At 45.5% G+C, this 23,775-nt stretch overlaps 1 protein-coding gene across 1 annotated transcript in view; it reads left to right on the plus strand.

Annotated features, from left to right (window-relative positions):
* Window positions 1-23,775, plus strand: part of SLC37A3 (solute carrier family 37 member 3) — a 157,347-nt gene that overhangs the window by 47,983 nt on the left and 85,589 nt on the right. Inside the window, exon 15 of the transcript XR_015244602.1 lies at window positions 7,432-7,546. The gene's annotated coding sequence lies outside the window, so the exon portion shown is untranslated. The remainder of the gene's footprint in view (window positions 1-7,431; window positions 7,547-23,775) is intronic.

Here is a 23,775-nt window from a genome sequence, read left to right on the forward strand (position 1 = left end):
TAATGTATTGAATCATCTGACCTCCTATCCCCTTTACTGGGTTCTCTTCTCTGTTTAGTCTCTGTTAGTTTCTTTTCTATAAGTGTCAGCAACTTTCCCTGATGAGCTGTTCTTACCTACCAAGAGCTCTGTTAAGCACTTAGTGAATAAGAAACCACTGAAGACGGGTGTGACGTCGGTTTGTTACATACTATCTGGCGTAGAGTTAAGAGCAAGTCTCCAGGGAAATGCACTCAACTTCTGTAACTTCAACTCCCTGTCCCGTCCCAACCACACCGCTCTGCCAATTGCCTATGTGAATGGTTTTCAAGGTTTCCTTTTTTTCTTTTTAAAGGTTTATTTATTTACTGTGTGTGAGAGAGAACTTAAGCAGGGGAGGGCAGGGAGAGTGGGAGAGAGAATCCCAAGCTGCTTCCGTGCTGTCAGTGCAGAGCCCAATGCGGGGCTTGAACTCACAAACTCTGAGATCCTGACCTGAGCCGAAATCGAGTCATATGCTTAACTGACGGACTCACCCAGGCACTCCAAGGTTTCTACGTCGTAAACCCTTTTGAGAATCTGAAAGCCATTACCCTCTGTCTACATCAAAACGCACATATGAATGAACATTGAAGATTTGTTACAGGGTGTTCGTGGGCCAAAACTTGAAGCCCATCCTTGGACCACAAAGTTAGAAACCTTGGTGCAGAGAATCAAGTGTCATCTGGCATGAAGTTTTCCACAGTCCAGTTTCTAGCTGTTTCTTTACCGAATCTCCCTTTGCCACTCTATGTGAATCTTCTACAAAGTCAGATGGTTGGCTTTATCCCTTGCTACAAATGGCAGTGTGTTTTCATACCTTATTGTCTTTTTTTTTTTTTTTTAGGAATCACCTGTTTTTAATTGTTTTAAGTTTTTAAAAAACTGTGATTAAAATACTCATAACCTGGGGAGCCTCAGTCGGTTGAGCTCAGTGGCTCAGTCGGTTGAGCATCCGACTTCGGCTCAGGTCATGATCTCACAGTTCGTGGGTTCGAGCCCCGCATCAGGCTCTGTGCTGACCGCTTGCTCAGAGCCTGGAGCCTGCTTCAGATTCTGTGTCTCCTACTCTCTCTGCCCCTCCCCCGCTCACGCTTTGTCGCACTCTGTTTCTCAAAAATAAATGTAAAAAAAAAATTAAAAAAAAATACGCCTAACCTAACATTTACTATCTTAACCATTTTAAGCGTATAGCTCAGCCGTGTTATGAGCGTTTCTGTTGTTGCTCGTACCCTCTTGTCTGTAATACCCCTTCTTAACCCTCCGCCTTGTGAACCTGAACTTTCCTTCAAGGCTTGGCCGGCAGCAGCTAGTCCCAGCAGCCTTTCTCAGCCAGCCTCCCTAGCATCCACCGTCGCCCTTTCCCTGTCTAGGAATAGCAGAAGTACTTACTTGGTGCTTAGCTGTTTCTCTCTCAGCTATTTTGACATCTAACTCCCCAATGAGACTGTTGCTCTTTTTCTCCAACGCCTAATGGTCGGTGCTAAGTAAATGGTGATCATGTTGGAAAAGGTGAAAGGAAGATGAGAGAGTGGAGGGTGGGCAGAGCGGAGTGTGGTCCCTGACCCTGCAAATGGCCCTTCCCTTTGCCTTAGAAACAGTCCACCTCTTGCAGGAGGCGGCCAGGTGCTGAGGCCGGCTGGCGCACGGCACGTTATCCTCTCCTCAGGCTCTTTGGGAGACCTGTCAGGGCCGAGGCAACAGGCACAGTGAACTTCTTGCTGCGGCGCAGATCTCATGCTGTTCGAGCTGCTGTCTCTGTTCCTGCTGTGTGGTTTGGCCTGGACTGTCCCGCTCCTTACACTACTGTTCCAGTGCTGTTCCTCCCGCTCGGCCCCTGGTGCCCTGCCTCCGAGGAGCCTTTCCTGACAACCCCACTCCGAGTGCTCTTTTTCTTCTTCAAACTCCCAGAGCTGTTGTTCGTAGGCCACACAGTCTGCCCCAGGCTGATTGATTTTACTGCTCAATTTTGTTCTCTGGTTGTTTCTGGTTGTCATTTCCTCAATTAAATCGTGAGCATCAAAGAGTCAGCTTCATGTCCAAGGATGCAGCAGCCATTTAATCAAGGAAGCCCGTTTACCTTCCCGTGTGGCCTCTTGCACTTTTAGATTCCAGGTCACCTTCCTTTTGCTTTTCCTTAAGTGCCCTGATCATTTCTGGTGACCAAGTCTGTTTCAGCATGGATCTGAATAAATCAGACTATGAGATAATGATGTTTACATATGTGAACATAGGTTCGTGGTTATATATGTGTGTGTCATAGGTTATTGTAGGGAACAACATGTATGTTATAATAAGTATACATGTTGCATATAACCATACACACATGTACATATGTACATATATCTTTTTCTTAATGTTTATTTTTTTTTGAGAGAGAGAGACAGAGCATGGGTGGGGGAAGGGCAGAGAGAGAGGGAGACACAGAATCCGAAGCAGGCTCCAGGCTCCGAGCTGTCAGCACAGAGTCCGATGTGGAGCTTGAACCCACAAAGTGCGAGATCATGACCTGAGCTGAAGTCTGATGCTTAAGCAACCGAGCCACCCAGGCACCCCTATATATCTTGAGTCTAATAATTGAAAAATTCCGTACCTGAGCATCCAGGGGTGTGGTCTTCCCATCATCCTGACATAATAGTTCCTATGCCTGTACATCTTTAAAAAGTGCCTGCCCATTATTCACTACGCCCTTTTACGCCCACTGCATTGTTGTGAGGCAGGCAGGACGTGTGGTTCTGTTCCTTAGATCGAGAGCTGAGGCTCGGAGACATTCAGGGGTTTGCCCAGGGTCACGTAGTCAGTAAGTGACAGAAACAGAACTAAATAAAAACCCAGGCCTTTTGACTTAACTCTGGTGCCCTTCCCATTATGCCATGCAGCCCCCTCCCAGTGAATCTTATCCTAGGCTACAAGGTGTTTACATCGTGTAACTGTTCCCATCTTTTCCGAGGACCGGGGTCCCGGGGCGTGAGCAACCCTTGCATCACGGCTGCCTCCGGCCCTACACCTGCTGCGCGGCACTGCGCCCAGACCCCTCGGGCTGTCATCCTTGCTCCAGCCCACGGCTTCCCTCTGCAGGTGCCTTCTGCCCCACGTTTCCCTTCCTAAAGAACACCTCTTCCCTCTTTTCCTCAGCCCTTTCCTCTGAGGCTCAGGGGGGTTCTGCACCCTGACAGACTCTTGCGTTGTAATTTCTTCCCTCTTCCCGGGCCGCTGGGTGCACGGGTTTCACACACTCACCTTAGCCAGGTCTGCCTCTTGCCTCTTGACCAAGATCCCTGCTTCTTACCTTTCTTTCTAATGAATGCTTAATTAACCTAGAACAAGGCGCTGGCCCCGAAGATGCCAGTAGTCCGCTTTCTAGTGCCTGCTATTGCCCTCCTGTTAAAGAAGTAACTTTTTGTCTTTTGTCTTTTTTGCCCCTCCAGAAATTCAAGAAGTAGCAAAATCATTTGACACTGTTTTGAATCCCCTCTGTCACAGTGAGGTGCTGACAGACAGGCTGCCCCGTTTGACCAGAATGCTGTGGCTTTTAATGGGATAATCGTATTTACGTGAAACCTTTCATCTAAGGACTTCAAAGGCCTTCACCTTGTTTAATAGTTATCATCACGCTCTAAAGAGGGACATCAGGCGACCGTAGTCCGAGTTTCTGCGTGTGTGTGTGTGCAGTCTCTTATTTATTTAGCATTTCGTTTATTTTCCTAGCCTCACCATAGAAAAGTTTCAGAAACCCAACAGTAATGCAGTTGGTTTCCATTAAAATTACCACCTAATGAATAGCATACATGAGTTGCCTTTGTTTCAGGGGACGAATATGTTAATGGGGTTATAAAATAATGAGCCAGGAGGGTGGGTCTGGGGCGGGCGTGAAGCAGCCGTCAGGAAAGAAGAGTCTGCAGAGACCCTGCCCCAGAGGCTCCTGTAGTCGTGAAATAGGTTTCATCATTGCACCACCAGTTGTGTTCATGAAAAAGATGATTTTTTTTTTTTTTTTTTGGAGAGAGAGAGAGGAAGGGCATCTCCAGCAGGCTCCGCGCTGTCAGTGTAGAGCCCGGTGCGGGGCTCAAACCCACAACCCTGAGATCATGACCTGAGCTGAAATCAAGGGTCGGGCGGAGCCACCCAGGTGCCCCCATGTAAAAGGTGATTCTATAAACAAGTTCTTGGAGGGAACGTAAGTGTGGCATTGTCACCCAGATTTGTCGTTTAGCAGAACTTTTGAGAAATGAGCCCGTGTCAAGACGGAAAGAAAGGTTCCTAATTAAGTTAAATCAAGACCCAAGCTACCCCACCCCACCCTTACACCTCTCACCCCTGCAATCACTTAGGCTACTGAAACAGCCTCTGGACAAAGGGACGGGTTAGTTAAGAATCTTAAAAAAAAATTTTTTTTAATGTTTGTTTATTTTTTTTAACGTTTATTTTATTTTATTTTATTTAAAAAAAAATTTTTTTTCAACGTTTATTTTATTTTTGGGACAGAGAGAGACAGAGCATGAACGGGGGAGGGGCAGAGAGAGAGGGAGACACAGAATCGGAAACAGGCTCCAGGCTCTGAGCCATCAGCCCAGAGCCCGACGCGGGGCTTGAACTCACGGACCGCGAGATCGTGACCTGGCTGAAGTCGGACGCCTAACCGACTGCGCCACCCAGGCGCCCAAAAAAAAATTTTTTTAACGTTTATTTATTTTGAGACAGAGACAGAGCATGAACGGGGGAGGGGCAGAGAGAGAGGGAGACACAGAACCGGAAGCAGGCTCCAGGCTCTGAGCCATCAGCCCAGAGCCCGACGCGGGGCTTGAACTCACGGAACGTGAGATCGTGACCTGAGCTGAAGTCGGACGCTTAACCGACTGAGCCACCCAGGCGCCCCAATGTTGTTTATTTTTGAGAGAGAGCGAGAGCGAGCATGAGCAGGGGAGGGGCAGATAGAGGAGGAGACACAGAATCCGAAGCAGGCTCCAGGCAGCTCTCAGCACAGAGCCCAACACGGGGCTCGAACTCACAGACCACAAGATCATGAGCTGAGCTGAAGTCACACGCTCAACAGGCTGAGACACCCAGGCGCCCCAAGAATCTTGTCGAGAAAAGACTCACGAGGGTGGCACACAGGAACGACCCAGAGCGGTCCCCCTTCCCACATCCGTCTCCCATTTGGCTCTCGCACAGCCATGTCACGTCTTCCCAGCGCATTTAGTGCTACGGGGCTGTGGTGGTTCTGATCTACAGGGAGATTTTCATATCAACATTTACGTTTTCCTTCCTCTGCCCACACCAAAAGAAGCCAGCCTTTCACGGTCACGTTCTTTTCCCCATCTCAGGCCGCTCATTCCTCTTGACTCAGCAGGGGGAGACAAAGTCCCAGAGACCCTGCCGACTATAATTTTCAACCCCAGAAGGTGCCATATGATTTTTATTTCATTATTACTTTTTATGTGTTTTTATGTGTTCAAACCCTCCCGGCTGGTTATTTTGAGTTCCCGTTCTGCCACCTGCCCCTGCCCACAGCCTCCTACCCCCGCTGATGGCCACCCAGCCTGTTTGACAGAAAGATGGAGATTCTCTGGTGTTTCTCTCCTTGGACTGTTCTGTCTCCCAGAGGACGTGATGCCTTAGCTTCACTGTAAATCCCTGTGCCTTTGAATAGCTTCCCTCCACCTCTCGTTTCCAGTCTTTAAACTCTGCAGGCCTGTCAGTTGAGATTCTCAACCATGCACTCCACACCCTCCCATAACCATCCCTTCTACCATGCGTAGTGAGTCAAATCCAAATCCAAATGGATGGACTCCCCATCCAAACTTCTCTCTCCCTCTTCTTCCCCCCAACAACTGTTCCCTCTCTGACCTGGGCAGCTTTGAATTATGGAGGTAAGACCTAAAGCACATTCCGTCTCCTCCCCAGTGCGACAGCTTCGAGTTGTTATCTCCAAACAGCTGTTAGGGACCCGCACTCGGGAATGTTCTCTTCCAGCAGCAGAGTGCGCCCTCCCTGGCGAGGCCGTTCCATTGTTGGATAGCTGGAATTGTTAGGAAACTCGTTCTCCTTTCTTGATTATTTCTTCCCTCCAAAGCAACATTTCTTCCTTCCGAAGTCTTTTATTCTCTTGGTATATTTGAGGACAACTTCCGTCTCTCTCTTTTAGCTTTTTGGGCTTCCAATCTTAAATTTGTATCGGAACTATTCCCCCAGCAATTGGTTTCTGATTGAATCTGGCAGTGCCGTCCTTTACTTTTGAAGCCATTGGCCGTCTCCTTTTCTTTGAGCTCCGCTTCTCTCTCCGATTGGATTTCACCTCTTTCTCCTAATCCTCGATCTCAAGAAAACTCTCTGGACAAAACTGTTTCATCTTCTGTGGTCCGGAGGCTCTTGTTCATATTCTGTTTTTCAGCCTTGTCTTTATCAGTCTACAGAACTCTGGAAAGTCAGAATTACCTTCTGATCATTTAGAAAAATCCCCTAATGCAGTGCCTGGCGAGTGGAAGGTAGAACCTAGCAAATGTTCCATTTTCACTTCCTAGAGAAAGCTTACTTTTTCATATTTCTCTAAAACCTACAGTTGACTACCAAGTATTTATGTCTAGCCGAATTTTGTTACTCAGTTTTTAATCTTAAATTGCCTGGAGCTCACTGGGATGTCCTGTGCGCAGCCCAATTTAATACAGCTTGTTTTCCCCACCCAGTCGGTAAAAACCTACTACCATATAGCCTTCCCCATGGTCTTTGTATGATAGGTTGCTTGGAACATTTTTGAGCAACCATGATTCTTCATCATTAAGTAGCTCTTTTCCTAGACCATGAGTCCCTGACTGTGCCATAATCTTCACACACTGTCAGTGCCAACAGCACCCTGCAACCCCCCCAGCCAGGATCACAGCCTTAAGGATTTTTTTTTTTTTTTTTTAGGAGAGAGAGAGAGAGAGAGAGAGAGAAAGAGAGAGAGAGGCAGGGAGGGAGGGAGAGACTGACTTTCAAGCAGGCTCCACGCACAGCGTCAAGTTCAACATGGGGCTCAATCCTACAAACCACGGGATCATGACCTGACCCCAAATCAAGAATTGGACACTTAACCAACTGAGCCACCCAAGCACCCTTTATTTTCTGTCTTCTTGATGCTCTGATGTTTGTGGTCTCTATGACCGGGCAGAGACTGCTTCTCCCAGAGAGAGCAAAGGGCTCACCCAGGAGCACACTTTTCATATGCAAATGAACCAGTCCAGAACCCACAGCCTGAACCAACCATCTACTTTATCAACCACTTACACACCAAGCCATTATTTCCTTTGCCCTAAATCACCCCAGAGCCAGGTACCAGATAGCTAGGGACAGCCCCTATTTCCCAAAGCCTATCAGAATTATTCAGACAAGCCAGTCCTAAATGATTTACCCTGTCCTGCCTTGCCTTTCCTGCAGAAAACGCAATAAAAGCTCTGGCTCCTGTTTTCTCCTACTCCTCCTGTCCCCAGACCCACACTGGAGCTTCTCTATGTGGTCTTGCGTGATATGGTGCGCCCTCCGCTCAAGAATGGTAAGTAATAAACATCTTCTTTCGATGGCATTAACTTTTCTGTGTCATCACTCTGTAACCTCCATAAATTAAAATCCTGCAGGTAAAATTGAGACAAAGACTCATTTTTGTTGTTTCATGTGTCAGTTCTTCACTGCATTTTTTAAACTGGATTGTGCACATCCACTGCATTTTGTTTATTCTTCAGCTGATGGACATTGGGCTCTACCCGTGTTGGCTCTTGTGAAAAATGAGGCTATGAGATTTGCATACAAGTTTTGTGTGGATGTATGTTTCCAGGTCTCTCAGGTGTATTCCTAGGTGTGGAATTGTCTGGTCACATGGTGACTATATTTAACATTTAGAACTGCCGAACTGTTTTCCGAAGTGGCTATGCCGTTTTATAATCCCACCGGCAGTCTGTGAAAGTTCCAGTTTCTCCACGTCTTCCCTGACACTTGTTATTGTCTGACTTTTGATTTTTAAAATTTTTATGTACTTATTTTTATAAATTGCAACTTTATTTTTTTTTAATTTTTATTATTTAAAAAAGTGTATTATTTTGAGATAGGGAGAGAGAGCACAAGTAGGGGAGGTGCAGAGAGAGGGAGAGAGAGAATCCCAAGCAGGCTCCATCTATCAGTGTGGAGTCTGACATGGGGCTGGAACTCATGAAGCGTGAGACCATGACCTGAGCCGAGATCAAGAGTCTGATGGTTAACCAACTGAACCACCCAGGCGCCTCTGTCAAACTTTTTAAACTTTTAGTAATCTTCATAGATTTGAAGTAGTGTCGTCTTGTGGTTTTGATGGGCAGTTCTCTGATAACTAACACTGTTGAGTAAGTTTTCATGTGTTTATTGGCCATTTGCATATCTTCCTGGAAAAATGTTTCCTTTGCCCATTTAAAAATTAGGTTATTTGTCGTTTTATTGTTGAGTTGTAGGAATTCTTTATATATTCTGGATACGAGTCCCTTACCAGATATATGATCTGAAAAGCTTTTTCTTGTAATCTGTGAATTGTCTTTTTACTTGCTGGTGTCCTTTGAAACACAAATTGTTTTTATTTTGATGAAGTCACCTTAGTTTTTCTTTTGTTGCTTTTGATTTTGGTGTCATACGTATGATATCTTTGCCTAAGCCCAGGTCATGAAGATTTAGTCCTAAGTTTTCTTTTCAGAGTTTTATTGTTTTAGCTCTTACTTTTAGGTGTATAATCCATTTGAAGTCAATTTTTGTATATGGTGTGAGCTAGGGGTCCAAGTTACTTCTTTTGCGTGTGGACATCCAGTTGTCCCAGCTTCGTTTACTGAAAAGACTATTCTTTCGCCATTGAATTGTCTTGACACCCTTGTCAAAGACCCACTGATGATTAATGTCAGGTTTTTTCCTGGACTCTCAATTCTGTTCCATTGACCTAAAACATCTGAATGATCTGTATGTCCGTCCTTATGTCAATACCAAACAGTCTTGATTATTGAAGCTTTGTAATAAGTTTTGAAAACAGGGAATGTGGGTCTTCTGACTTTGTTCTCCTTTGTCAAAATTGGTTTGGTGATTCTGGGTCCCTTGTATTTCCACATGAATTTTATAGTTTGTCAATTTCTGCAAAAAACAAAAACAAAAACCACAAAACAAACAAAACAAACAAAACACAAAAAAACAAAAAACCCAAAACCACAAAACAAAACAGGCAGCTGGATTTGGAAGGGGATTATGTTGACTCTGTATATCAAGTTGGGGGGTATTGCCATCTTAACAGTATTAAATCTTCTAGTCTTTGATATGGCTATCTTTCTAATTTTTAGGCCTTCTTTACTTTCATTCAATGATGTTCCATAGATTTCAGCGTACAAGTCTTGTACTTCTTTTGTTACATTTATTCCTAAGTGTTTTTTCTCGTTGATGCTATTGCAAATGGGATTATTTGCTTAATTGTACTTCATATTGTTCATTGCTAGTATATAGAGATATAGCTGGTTTTTATATATTGGTCTTGTGTCCTATAACCTAGCTGAACTTGTTTTATGTTCTAATAATTATTTTCTGAATTCCTTAGGATATTTTTTGTATGTAAGATCACATCATCTGGGGATAGAAATAGTTTTATTTCTTCCTTTCCAATATGGATGACTGGTATTTCTTTTTCTTACCTAATTTCCCTGGTTAGAGCGTGGAGCCCCACACAGGGCTCAATCTCACAAACTGAGATCATGACTTGAACTGAAATCAAGAGTTGGATACTTAACCAACTGAGACACCCAAGAACCCCTGTGGGTTTTTCATAGATGACCTCTTGCCTTTTTGTGATCCTACACTATCTTTTTTTTTTTTTTTTTTTAATTTTAGTGGTTATTTATTTTTGAGAGAGAGAGAGACAGAGCATGAGTTGGGGAGAGGCAGGGAGAGAGGGAGACACAGAATCTGAAGCAGGCTCCAGGCTCTGAGCTGTCAGCACAGAGCCAGATGTGGGGCTCAAACTCATAAGCCATGAGATCATGACCTGAGCCAAAGTTGGATGCTTAACCGACTGAGCCACCCAGGTGCCCCATTTCATCCAACACTATCTTATTTCTCTGTCTCCTCTCTGAAATTATGGTCTGGTGAAAGGAATGTGGACCTCAAAATCAGATTTGGGTTTGAATTGATTGTCTTATTAATTCTACCAAGAAATGTTGAGTGTTAGACACCAGTGTATAGAAGAAAATCCCTGCTCCCAAACTGCTGTTAATATATTAATAAAACAGTGAGAGAGACAGTCAGATGGATGAAATATTGTAGTATGATAAGTGCTATGATGGGGGTATGGCCAGGGCAATGAGAAGCACAGAAAACAGGCCCTTGGAAAGATCAACTTGAGGATATGTTGCCTAAATTACTCTTGAACAATTGGAGATAGTCTTGGGAGAGAGGGAATGTGTGCAGATATGGAATGGTAGCTAGATTCTGTGAGCCACAGGTAGGTCTGTGAGGCTTGAGTGTGGGGTGCTTGCAGAGGGGCTCAAGGTGATCCTAGAGAGAGATAAGCGGGGCCATCTTTCCAAGGGCCTTGTAAGCTTCTGAAGGCTTGGTGAGAAGTGGATGGTGGCAGGAGAGGAGATGGATTGGTGGTGAGTGAGATCATGAGTGGGAAGATCTGGAGATAGGAGGTTACTGCCTAAGCTGGGAAGAATTGAAGGCCCAAAGTAAAGTTTGAAGAAGGGAATAGAGTCAAGGAAGATTCAGAGGTGGAATTAACGAGAGGTGAAGGAAATGGACTTGAAGGGAATGACTCTCATGTTTTTGATCTGGGCATCTGGGTTGTTTGGTGGATTAACCTGAGACTCTGTTTTCTCATCCATAAACTGGGAAAAATACTTCACAGATAACAGTATGTGCATCTCAGCACAAGCATCTGGTTAGGACTCAGTAAATACTTACTCTTTTTACTTTCCCCCATTGTTTCTGTTTCTTCTGTTCTTTTTTTAAAAACTTTTTAGAGTTGATTTTGAGAGAGACAGAGACAGCATCCGAGAGAGGGGCAGAGAGAAGGAGAGGGAGAATCCCAAGCAGGCTCTGCACTGTCAGCACAGAGCCTGATGTGGGGCTCAAACTCACGAAATCATGAGATCATGACCTGAGCCAAAACCGAGTCAGATACTTAACCGACTGAGCCACCCACGTGCCCCTGTTTCTTCTGTTCTTTAAATGTAGGTCTTCATTAGGTTAGTCCTCCCTACAGAATGCTTTGCTGTGTCCCACAGTCCCCACTGGTACCCCTGTGTGGGTGACTCCCATATCTCTCTCTCCATCCTTCTCTCTCTCCTAAGTATTTTTGACTGTGTTCTGGGCATCTCCATGACCTGTTAACCTTCACAAAGGAGAAGCATCCCCCAGCTCTCTTCTTCCTCCTCGTGTCCATACGCCTATGAATGCCACTGTCATCTTCTGTCATTCCGCCTTAAAATCATTTTTGCTAGTTGAAAAACACATTTCTGTCTTACGGTTTCTAGTTTTCCAAAGTCATTTTGATGTCCTTCTCTCCGCTCATCTCCTCCCATTCAGTGAAATCCGGGCTCTGTTTGATCCCCTCCATCACCCTGTACACACCTGTTTCCTTTTCTGTCCCCATGGTGCTGCCTTCCATCAGGCCTTCATTACTCCCATCGGAACTAAAGCTCTAGTTCTCTACCCCTGGTTTCTGTCCCTTTTGGTCCCCCCATCAGGCAACTGCCAGGCTGAGTGTCTAGAGACTAACTTGATCAGGACTCTCACCCTGGTGAGGGTCTTCAGTGAGTTTTCCACACCCAGTGGATAGTTGCTCAAGGCACCGCATGTCCGAACCTGTGTGCTTTCCGTTTCTGTCTCCCCACTTCCTTGTAGACAAATGAGATTGTTTTCTGCACCGTGAGTATCATCTCTGCATCTTCCCTTGTGGGAAGTGTGCTTGTTCTCCAAGTCACAGCTCATGGATCCTGCCTGACTTTGATCAAACCAGATAACTCTCCTTCCTCATATCCTGTGGCACTTCGTGCTTATTTAAAATGATTTGTGTACATATCTTATCTCTCCTACTGGATTTAATCTCCTCAAGGGTGCCGCCTTCGTCTCTATAACCCCCAAAATGCCTGTCTCATATTCAATAAATACGTGTTAATGGAAGGTACTACATTCTCATCTTCCTGAAGCATGAGCTTTGCTTTTCCAAATGCCTGTCCCTGAGGGTCTATGACGCAGACAGTAAGAGGATGAAGGGCAGCTGACTTTCCCCTGTGGGTCCTCTTGTAATTTCATACAGAGTAGTATGAGGATAGTACAAAGACACGTTCTTATTTAAATTCTCGGCAACTAAGTCCAGCAGCATTTGGTGGGTTTTATATAGTCCATATAGCTTTTAACTCTTTATGTGGCTTGCATGGGCATAAGTCATCATACGCTGTAGGGGAGCGTGAGAGATGGGGCCGTTAACCCAAGTGCTGGGCAGTTATGCAGAACTATAGGTACCGGTCTGGCTTTTCCTGGTAGGATCTAGAACTTGAGTTTATCTACTTCTTCGGTACTTTGAGCCAGGTGATTCGTTTGGGAAATTGCACGCGGTGCCCCTTGCCCTCCCTTGCCCTATCCCTGCAGTAGCTTCTCAGAAGGCTGCCTCAGCTGGGTTTTCAAGGAGGCGGCTCTCAGTCCCGGTCTCCAATTAGTGATTTCCAGGAACTGAGAAGGGAAACAGGAATAGAAAGAGTTAGAGAGTTTCTGTCTCAGGCTAAAAAAACTCGAACGCTCAGTTCCTATAGCACTTGTCTCCTGGCAGCGAGACAAGGAAGGAAAGAAACTGTGAAGGGTGCCAGGGTGCCAGGAGAGCATCCGTGTCCTTGGCAGCGCTCTGAATCGCATTCTCAGCTCTCGCTGATTCATCGTGTACGGGCCTGCCCACCCGAGATCCGAGTGGCCGAGGGCAGGGTGAGTCAGGCCTCCCGCAGCTCCCTTTCCTGACTTCAGTTCCGTGCCCTTCCCGGGCTCGCCGGGCTGCGGGGCCAAGGGGAGGCCGATGATGCAGGGTGGTGCCTGCCGGGAGACGCAGGGCACTGGTCCATTCCTTTTTGAAGGGCTTCCTGCTCCCGTCTGCTCTAAGCCCTAGGGAAATATGGAGAAGAAAGGCAATCCTGACATTTGGAAGGAAGGCAGCGGTCATTTTAAAGACCTGTCTAAATTTGGGGCCTCCTTAGCCCCATTAGCTGGATAAGCTTCTAGGTCAGTCTCTACAGTATCTCTCATTGTTATACGATGCCCCTCTTGAATGTGGTCTGCAGCCTGTTCTCTGTGTCCCATTCTTGTCTCTTAATTCTTTTCTCTCTCCCCTTGCTCAGCAGGGGTTCTATTTATTTATGAAATCACAGCTGTTGGACTCTTCCTTTCCAGGATAGTTTTCCAACCCAGGTATGTCCCATCTCTTGGTTGGCCCTCCCCTATCGCTAGCCCTAACTCAGAAGATACTACCGACAGCAAATTATGTCAATGCCGAATCCTAGGGTTCTCAGCACCAAACCCCCTAGTGTGGGTCCAGGCCCAGAGTTCACCACGTTTGTCCCCATTTGACCTGCAGCAGAATCCGTGGTTTAAAAATCCTCCTAATGCTGGGGCACCTGAGTGGCTCGGTCAGTTAAACATCTGACTCTTGATTTCGGCTCAGGTCATGATCTCACGGTTCGTGGGATCGAGCCCTGCATCGGGTTCTGTGCTGATGGCACGGAGCCTGCTTGGGATTCTCCCTCTCCCTCTCTCTCTCTGCCCCTCCCCTGCTCATGCTGTCTCTGTCTTTCACCCTCATGGCAAATTTAAAAACTTAAAACAAAAATCCTCCTAATGCCATATTATGCTTAAAAACGGAGCATTCTTCATCTGGTCAACCCGAGACAGGCCACAGATCTCCTGGTCTTAGCTAAGCTTGCTGTTGTCTTGCCACTGCACAGCTCTTGCCGTGTGTCCTATTTTATGTTTGTAGCAAGGCATTTTTTTCTCTTTCGCCCCTTCCCCAGCACTGATATTCTTGGATCCACTCAAGTTCAAATGATGATGTGTCCGTGTTCCTCCCTCACAGCGGGGGCGTGCCTTCTAGCTCTGCATGTGTCTGTCACCAGAATTGTTCCAGGACGCTTTAGAGAAATCCAGGCACAGCTAGGTTGGGTGACTTGGCTAGAGTGGCATAGCACTGTCTGAGCGAGAGTGACAATTTACTGTTTTAGAGGTTTTCTGTTCTCCCTTCCTTGTGGCTGCACAGCACACATGCTCTGAGGAGAATGCGGCTTTATTAACAAAACCTCCAAGTGCATTTGCTTCCCAAAAGAACTAGACAAGACGAGGCACTGGGGCTGTGTCAACTATCCCGCGAGTGAGGGTAGAAAGCAGAGGAGGTTGGTTGTGAATAATACCTCACTTCTGTACGGGGTCAACACTTGTCGTAAATATGACCAGGTCTCTGGATCGAAGCTAATTCTAAGCCCTACCGGATGACCCATTTATTTCAAACACATTGCACAATATTTTGAAGTGTGAGGGATGGTTACCTAAAATTCACTGCAATGGGATAACTTGGAGGCACTTCAATGTGAATTGTTTTGAAGTCACTTTCATTTTTATTGTCAGAACAAATCCACGAAATAGGTAGGACAGAGATTTAGGCCCATTGTAAAGTGAGGACCCTGAGGCACAGTGAATGAATGAATGAATGAGTGAGTGAGTGAGTGAGTGAGTGAGTGAGTGAGTGAATGGGGCCAACCGCATTTATTCCAGAAAGCACAGACTTGGTTCGCACAGTTGAGATTAGACCCCTGACCCGTGTTTGATTTCTGTCACATTGCTCTTTTCTCAGGAAACTTCCTTCACTTAAGAGATGAGACCAGGCCATCCCCAGGAGGACCTGTGCTCTGAGTGGCTTTATTAAAGCCATAAGGAGTTTCTCTGAGCTATCCACACACTCTTGCCTACAGAGGTGTGCATGTCATCTGGAACTTATAGTGAGCCCTGGGAGCAGGCCCCCTTCTGCAGTCCGTCAGGACTCAACTCCTCTGGCTCTGTCCACACCCTCCCAGACATGTTCCCGCTGGCATCCACCTGACTTTGTCCTGACCGTGCCACTTCCACCTCATCGACTCCTGACCTTGTCAGCTCCCGGACTTGTGGGGCAGGAGAAGGGAATGCTGCCTCCCTGCCCCCCCAGAGATGCTTCCCTTCGTTCCGTAAGTAATTCTTGAGCACCTGCCATTTGTTGGGTTCTCTAATTATATTGCTTGTCATCATTGTGTCCACCTACTGACTTCAAGGTCATTGTGTCCACCTACTGACTTCAAGGAAGCCCTCCCTCTTTCTGTAATGAGTTTAGTGCTGGACTGATAGCGTCCCAACACTTTTAATTGCCATCACTACCAAGGAATCGAACACCTATGTTACTGACCATCCAAACATCCCACCCTTCTAGTTCTCTAGACCTTAAATGCAGTATCTCCATTTACAGGACACTGCAGGCACCCACGAGGATGGTTAAGCTTATTGGACTTGCTAATCAGGTGCGAATGTTCCTCCTCTAACCTTCTCGGCTCAAAATCTCTCCGACCACGTTTCTTGGGATCATGACCCTTCCCTCCTTTCCCTTGCCCTTGACAGACATCACTAATCAATGGCCAGGGCACTTAGTCAAACTGAGTCTGGACACGGATTTGAAAGTCCTCAACATGAAACACGAACACCACTACATCTTATCACATTTGGCCTGAAGAGTAGTTACACAGCTGTTTTCAAAACCTTTTGAGACCACCACCTTTTTCTCTCCTTCCCACCTGAAGTGGGAGCCCTAGACTCCTCGTTCTGCCCGTCGCCCCAGGCTACCTTTTCTTTCTTTGCAGAGCTCAGAAAACCCCATGGTTGACCATTTCAAAGATGTGCCTTCAAGTGTCCAAGATGCCTCACTCTTGGATTTTTATTACATTCATCTTAAGCATACTTAGAAGCCACCCCCGCCATAAGCTTTTTCCACCCCCCCCCCCCACCTTAGAGCGCCAAGCACTGATGGCTGGGCCATAGTGAGGGTTGCTGTATGTGTGTGCTCTCCAGCCTCACCTGGGCCCCAGTGACACTCACCAGTCATCTGATTCTTCCTCTGTTGGCTGCCTGAGTCACATTCTGCGGCAGATGCACCATTGTGGAGCCATCAGAGTCTCATTTCCTATCTCATTGAGGAGTGAGAAGCCACCTTCCTTCCTCTCCACTAAAGTGTTCTCTTGACTTTCTCCTTCCCTTTCCCCTTCACTTCTGGCTACATTATCCTAACCCTTTGTCAGGTCTCTTCACTCTGCTCCCCTTACATCTTCTGCTCCATCAGTTCCCTCCCTTCTCTCTTTCTCTCTAGTTTCTAGCCTCCTCCATGCTACTAGTTCTTCTACTTCAGTCTCTCCTAACCCAGAAAACAGATAAAATGAATCCAAGTGATGCCCAAAAGCCTCTCCCCATCTTCATTGTTAAATGAATTGAAAGTCATCTGTCCCTAAATAATACAGCTACCACCCTCTGCCCCATTTCGACACTCCCTCTCCGCCCTGTGGCCGTCAGCTTCTGCGGCTCCTCCAAAGAGCCCCCTCCTGGTCCCCACCTTCCCTTTCATTCCCATCCCATGGCCTTGTTCAGGGCCAGACCTTCCCTCCCTTTCACCTAGCTGTTCAGAAGCCTCTATCACCTCTTTCAGTCTATTTTATACATTGATTCCCAGCTAATCAATCTCAGAGACAACTTCGAGAACTTCATCCTGCTCAGAATTAAGTGGAAAACCCCCAGTCTGGCAATCATGGCACCCTGGTCTGGATCTCTTTGCAGCCACCTCTCCACTTGGATTCTTCTTTATCCAAACTGGACCCCATACTGAGGTATACCCTCTGTTGTTCTTCCTATAGACCTTGACTCATGCTTCTTCTGGAACAGACTTGCCTTCTTCTCTGTCCTTAGATGCTCAGCTCAAGTTCTCTCACCTCCACAAATGTTTTGGGGATCCCCCCAAGTGGGTGTATTCTCTTCTCTGGATCTCTTGAAGTACATTTTTGGAACATCTTGAAAGCACTGTCATATTACTATGATTCGGTCTATTTCTGGCCATTGATCTCCTTGAGGATAAGGAATATGTATCTTTAACGTTGTCTACCTTCCCAGCCAGTGTCCAGGGTAGAGCTTCGCGTTATTGCTAAGTCCTTGCTCAGCGCACACGAGGTATCCAGTGTTAATCATTCTGAGCCCGAGGCCCAAACTGGTGGCCCACGCAGCTCACATGGTAATCCCTGACATGTTTTGTCTAGCTCCTCTAGAGTTGGCTTGATTTTGTTTTTTTGGTGGTGATGAATTATGTTAAATATAAAATTCGCCGTTTTAACCATTTAGAAAATTGTTTAAGTTTATATATTTATTTTTGAGAGAGAGACAGAGACAGAGACAGAGAGAAAGCACAAGCGGGGGAGGGGGCAGAGAGAGAGAGAGAGGGAGACACAGAATCTGAAGCAGGCTCCAGGCTTTGAGCTATCAGCACAGAGCCCGACACAGGGCTTGAACTCATGAACTGTGAGATCCCGACCTCAGCTGAAGTCAGTCGCTTAACCGACCGAGCCAGCGAGGCGCCCCCATTTTAGCCATTTTTAAGTGTGCAATTCAGTGGCATGAATTACATTCACAATGTTGTGTAATCATCACCACCATCTATTTCTACAGTGGTTTTTTTCATCACCTCAAACAGAAACTCTATAACCATTAAGCAATAACTCCCCAGCCTCTGGTAACCTCTTAACTACTCTCTATGAATTTGCCTCTTCTAGATATTTCATAGAGTGGAATCATACAATATTTGCGCTTTTGTGTCTTGTTTATTTCACTTAGCATAATGTTTTTGAGGTTCACCCGTTTTGTAGCAGGTGGCAATACTTCATTCCTTTTTATGGCTGAATGTATTCTGTCTGTGGTGTGCATCGACCACATTTTGTTTATCCATTCATCTGTTGACGGACACTTGGATTGCTTCCACCTTTTGGCTCTTGTGAATAATGCCACAACAAACACTATCATAATCTGTTTGAGTCCCATATTTTAATTCTTTTGGGTATCTATCTGGGAGTGAAATTGCTAGGTCATATGGTAAGTGTATGTTAAACTTTTTGAGGAACCTGCTGTAGAGTTGTTAAAATTCAAAGCACTTAACAACTTTAAAAATGAGAGATTACTCATAAAAATTAGACTTTTTTCAACTTCTCTTGAAAAAAAAAAAAGAAAAAAGAAGAAGTCATCTGGCACTCATGGGTCTACCAGGCCCATTTCTGTAGACATATAATCTGCTGGGGATGAGTGGGAACCACTCCCTGTAGATGAGGTATCTCGTCTCCAGCTCGGCAAGGTCCTCACTGGGTGACATCGGATCTGGACATTCTCTGCCTCGGCCCAGTGTAAGCCTTTGTTCTAGTGCCTTTCCTTCACTGTACCTTTCTAGCCTTCCCACACAACCACCCTTTCCTTCGTGTGTTCATACTCACCCCGCATTATTATTTGAGTGCATACTGTTCCTTTCCCTTTCTAGCCTGTAATTATCTGAGGGCAGAGAGCCTTTTTATCTCAGATTTATCAGGACCGGTGGACAGGTTGTTGGTACACAAAGTCTTAGTTATATTAGGTTTTTTTTGAGCTTATTTATTTGGAGAGAGACAGAGACAGTGCAAGTAGAGGAGGGGCAGAGAGAGAGAGAGAGAGAGAGAGAGAGAGAGAGAATCCCAAGTGGGCTCTGCACCAGCACAGATGTAGGGCTTGATCTCATGAACCGTGAGATCATGACCTGAGCCGAAACCAAGAGTTGGACACTTAACCAACTGAGCTACCCAGGTGCCCCTATACTACATTTTTAAATTGAATATCTGGGTTTTAGGGCAGAACTTATTTGTACGATTATGACTAACAGAGTCAACCAACTGCTACACTGCATTGTGGAATGTTATAAGAAAAGGGCAAAAAGTCTAAAATCTGGGAAATGAATCACAGATGACAGGCAATGAGGGAAGGGCTAACTGCTTCCTCATTTAACATATTTCTTTGTAAGGTTTTCTTTTCTTTTCTTTTCTCTTCTTTTTGGTCACTGTAGGCTGTAGTCTGATGAAAATCATCTGAAAGAGGATTTATGGAAAACTGAAGTACAGTGTCATAGAATTAGAATTAGAGTAGATGCCATGAAATAGAATTATAGAATTAAGATGTCATGCCTATATACACATGCAAGAAAAATTGAATCACTACCTCACATCATATACAAAAAAATAACTCAGATTGGGTCACCACTTAAATGTAGGAGCCCAAACTATAAAACTGTTAAAAAGAAACAGAGGAGGGGTGCCTGGGTGGCGCAGTCGGTTAAGCGTCCGACTTCAGCCAGGTCACGATCTCACGGTCCGTGAGTTCGAGCCCCGCGTCGGGCTCTGGGCTGATGGCTCAGAGCCTGGAGCCTGCTTCCGATTCTGTGTCTCCCTCTTTCTCTGCCCCTCCCCCGTTCATGCTCTGTCTCTCTCTGTCCCAAAAATAAATAAACGTTGGAAAAAAAAAATTAAAAAAAAAAAAAAAAAAGAAACAGAGGAGTAAATCTTGGTGATGCTGATTCAGGCAGTGGTTTCTTAGAGATGCACCAAAAGCACAAGCAACAAAAGATAATTTGGATTCCATGAAATTGACAACTTTTGTGTTTCAAAGGACACCATCCAGAGAGTGGAAAATCACAGAATGGGAAAAATATTTGCAAATCATATGTCTTAGGAGGAAATCGTAGCCAGAATATATAAGGGGCTCTTACCAGTCAACAAAAAAAGATAAGGAACCCAATTTAAAAATAGGCAAAGAATCTGAAGAGCTTTTCCTCCAAAGAACTTATCTCAATAGCCAGTAAGTACGTGAAAAAGCTCGACGTCCTTAGTCACTCGGGAAACACAAATCAAAATCACAATGAGATACCGCTTCATATCCATTAGGATGTTTCTAATAAAAACATTACGGTAAAAAGTGGTAGAAAATGTATGGAGAAGTTGGAATCCTCATACATTGTCAGTAGGATTATAGGTGGCATAACCATTTTGGAAAGTAGTTTGGTGTTTCCTCAAAATATTCCTCAAAACTATTTCCTCAAAATACTAAACGTAGAGTTACCATATGATCCAGCAAGTCCACTCTTAGGTGTAGACACAAGAGGAGGAAAACATATGTTCACACAAGTGTCTCTTACAGCATTATTCAGAATAGCCAAAAGATTGGGGGTGACTGAGTGGCTCAGTTGGTTAAGGGCCCAACTCTTGATTTGGGCTCAGGTCACGAATCCACAGTTCTTGGAATCAAGCCCTGCTTTGGGCTCTGTGCTGCCAGTGCGGAACCTACTTAGGATTTTGTTTGCCTCTCTCTCTCTCTCTCTCTCTCTCAAAATAAATAAACTTAAAAAAAAAAAGAATAGCCAAAAGATCGGAAGCAACACAAATTTCCATCAACTAATAAATGGATGAACAGAAATGATGTATGCATGCAGTGGAATATTATTCAGCCATAAAAAGGAATGACGTATTGCTACATCCCCTAATGTAGACGCATCTTGTAGACATTATGTACACATCATGCCAGGTGAAAGAAGTCAGACACAGGAGACTATAGGTTGTAGGATTCCATTTATATGAAAGGTTCACAGTGGGCAAATCTATAGACATAGAAAGTAGATGAGGGTTGTCTGGGGCTGGAAAGGGCAGGAAATGGGAAGTAACTGCTAATGGGGACAGGGTTTCGTTTTGGAGGTGACGACAATGTTCTAAAATTAGATTGAGTGATAGTTGCGCAACTCTGAATATATTAAAAACCACTGAGCTGTTAAAAAAAAGGGGGGGGGTAGAAACAGAAGACTCCGACATAAAATGTTCTTCATTCCTCTTACATAACTACTAAAATACACAGTGCTCAAAGATGACAAAAGAAAATATGTCTGAGGTAGTTTAGACTAAAGCACTTACAGATGACCTGGCATGTGTATTGAGTTTGCTTTAAAACTCAAGGCTTGGGGCACCTGGGTGGCTCAGTAGGCTGAGCATCTGACTTCGGCTCAAGTCCTGAGCTCACAGTCCATAAGTTCGAGCCCCATATCGGGCTGTGTGCTGACAGCTCAGAGCCTGGAGCCTGTTTTGGATTCTGTGTCTCCCTCTCTTTCTGCCCCCTCCCCCACTCATGTTCTGTCTGTCTGTCTGTCTGTCTGTCTCTCCCAAAAAATGAGTAAACGTTAAAAAACAAAACAAAACTCAAGGCTTGCTCCAGGCACCCCTCCACGCAGGGTCAACTTGGGTGGAGGACAGATGAAATAAAATGAGCAGAAGATTGATAATTGTTGAAGCTGCAGGGTGGGCACCCAGGAGTTCATTCCACGGCTCTATTTTTCTGAATGTTAAAAAAAATTTGTCCATAATAAATGTTAAAAAAAAAAAAAAAGACAGCTTGAGCATCTACCATTCAGTAGATACCCCCAAGATATGTCTATGTTTTGGGGGAGCTCTGTGTAGAGGGCCATGACCACGGACTCCGTGTGGTTATTCTTACACATGTGCATCTGTGTGAACAAGGAGGAATGGGGTTCCCTGAAGGAGAGGCCAAAGCACTTTGGGAGATGTTTTTCATTTTGTAGGGCTGTTGTACAAAAGACTACAAACTGGGTGGGGGGAGGGGGTAAAACAACAGAAATTTATTCTCTCACAGTTTGGGAGGCTTGGGTGTCTGTTGGGCCAGACTCTCTCTGAGGCCTTAGGGGACGAGCCTTCCTTACCTTACCTTAGCTTACCTTAGCTTACCTTACCTTACCTTACCTTACCTTACCTTACCTTACCTTACCTTACCTTACCTTACCTTACCGAGTCTTACCGAGCCTTCCTTACCTCTGGAGGTGGTGGCAATCTTTGGAGTGCCTGGCTTATAGAGGCACCGCTCCAGTCTGCCCCTGTTGTCACCTGGGGTTCGGCTTGTCTCTCCACATTGTCTCCTCTCTGCGTGAGTCTATCTCTGACTCTTTTTTCTTGACTAAAAAGGACACCACTCACATGGTGTGAGGACCCATCCTAACTGAGTATGACCTCATCTTAACTTGATCGCATCTGCCAAGACCCTGTTTCCAGATAAGGTCACATTCCCAGGTGGCGAGGGTGAGGGCTTCAACATGTCTTTGGGGAGAGGGACGCAGTTCACCTCACGAAAGGACACAGGTGGAGTAAGCAGAGGTTAGACAGGTTCTCAGCAGCGCACGTTTCTACTGTGAATCTTCAGCTCTCCGGGCAGGCTATGGTGGACACAGTGTTCGCCATGACTAGGATTACCCCGAATGTGTCACTCCCTGGCCAACTTTATCTTTTCCAAATGGAGACGAGCCTTTTCTGGTACTCATCTCCCATTTGGCAGCCTTCACTGATGAGCGATCCACCTAGACTCTTCCAGTCTGTCACCTCCTTTCCCTATAATGTTCTTGGGGATAATTCTAACCAGTATTCACTTAAGATATGTTTCAGGAAAGGTCAGTTTCTTACTCTTTGACACAGACACGTATATCACTTTTAGAGTTTATCTTTTGAGCTGGCTGCTGAAGTTATTTTAGACTTTCCAGTTAAATTGACCCAGAAATCATTCCTCTTTTGAAACTTCCTCTGAAACGTTACTCACTCCGACTCTTTAACTCAGGATTACATTGTGCTGTTTCTTGCCCTGTAATCTTACTCTGGCCTTTGACCAAAAGCAATAGAATCGGACCTCAATGCTAAATGGTACTTATATATAATTTTATTCTAGTAAACGTAATATTTGATAATTGCCATGTACTCTCAGATAGTCATCTGAAGAGTCTCACGGAGGAATCACAATCTTCTCCGTACTTTGTGAAGCGTGTGGGCCACGGACTTTTGGTCACTTTCTGGAAGATGTTGCAGGAGGAGGGGCTTCCGCCCTCCCTCCACAGCTACCTTCAACCTATTTTTCAGCTCCAGTCAGTGGGAGTGATGATCAACCCATTAGTTTTCATCTCATCACTTTTAGGAAGAGCGGGAAGGGCCTGAGCAGGAAGGAGCTGCTGCTGTTTTATGGAGGAGGGAGGAGGCTGGCCCGGCACAGTGCAGGGAGACGAGGGCTGGAAAGAACCTGGGTGCTGCTCTCGGGAGCTTGGAATTGGACGACCGTGGATCCCAGGGCAGAGATAAAGAGACTGGTGGGCCCAAGATGCAATATCGATCCTTGGTCATCCCCCCACCCCCACCTGGCCCCGTGTACAAGTGGAGGGTAAGCAAATAGCAGTGTCCAAACAGGGCTGACAGTGATATTTTAAGAGCTTCCTTCCGCGTATTGCCTGCGTCCTGAGGGCGAGGCCCTGTGCTAACAGCTTTATGTGCGTTGGGTACCTGCCAGCTCCCCTCAACCTCTGTCCTGTGTTTGAGAGTAACACAGGTTACCTTGGGTGGGTTCTTCCATGGTGCTTTTCAAAATCCAGATTGACAAAAGGCTCTCAGTTTTACAGTAAAGCTCATTTCTCCCTCCTCCTATGGTGCAATTAATATACTGTGTACAATTTGTAGAAAGTCTGTCTACAAAGGGCTCTGTTAGAAGATCCCTTTTCTTGACAGGACAGAAACATGAATAACAGAAAGGCTTGGAGTGCATTGATGGTTCACTCATCAGAAGCAATATTTAATGCAATAGAATTAATTGTACTACTAG

This window comes from Puma concolor, chromosome A2 (genome assembly GCF_028749965.1).
Source record: "Puma concolor isolate L17-30 chromosome A2, mPumCon1.1.hap2, whole genome shotgun sequence".
NCBI lineage: Eukaryota > Metazoa > Chordata > Mammalia > Carnivora > Felidae > Puma > Puma concolor.